This window comes from Rhincodon typus, chromosome 2 (genome assembly GCF_021869965.1).
Source record: "Rhincodon typus isolate 14 chromosome 2, sRhiTyp1.1, whole genome shotgun sequence".
Taxonomy (NCBI): Eukaryota; Metazoa; Chordata; class Chondrichthyes; order Orectolobiformes; family Rhincodontidae; genus Rhincodon; species Rhincodon typus.
In genome coordinates, this window is record NC_063333.1 from 883,249 (window position 1) to 884,075 (window position 827).

An 827-nucleotide genomic window follows, 5' to 3' on the forward strand; every position below is an offset into this window, starting at 1 on the left:
TATTCTCAATGACAGTGATTCTGGGGGAGGGGGTGTGTGTATTCTCATTGACAGTGATTCTGGGCGATGGCGGGGGGCGTGTGTGTATTCTCAATGACAGTGATTCTAGGTGATTTAGCTTTCCACCTGTAAGGCCTTTTTCAAAAGTGTCCATTTCAAGTACTTTTTGTAATTACACCCTCTGGTTACTCAGACCTACATTTTAAAAATCTTTATGCATAGACAAAGCACAAATCCTTTAAAGGGATCACGGCACTGCTTTTCCCTCCTGTCATTTTTACCGACAAATTCTTATTGCCTACTTTCCAGTTCATAAATGGTTTGCAACTTCACAACACCTCTTTCCTTAAGGAAAAAATGAATCATTGTCATGAAAAGATGGCTCCATTTCTTTTTTAGATCTTAACACTATTGCCATGGGATACAAAGTTCAGTAGTCTAAAGTTATACCTTCCCAGTAATTTTACATATGTATATACAAACACTGGATTGTACTGGTTCTGTCTTATCGACACATTTTCTTTTAAACCTGTGATCACGCATCTTCATTAACATATGTCCGTCCCACAGCATGTACAATTTGTAAATTAAAAGCCTGTAACATAAGACTCCAACAAAAGTGTCTCAAATTTTTGTCCTTGAATTTTTCCAAAAATGCAAGGATTGGAGTCTGTATGCACAACCATTTTTGAAACATTGTTTGTAACATAAACATTAAAATATTGTAAGGCCTGTACTAAACTCTTTTTCAATGGTGGAGTATTTTCTCTGATGGATATTGAGTTTCTCTGAAAAATAATCAAATTGGCCTTTCAATTCCACCATCA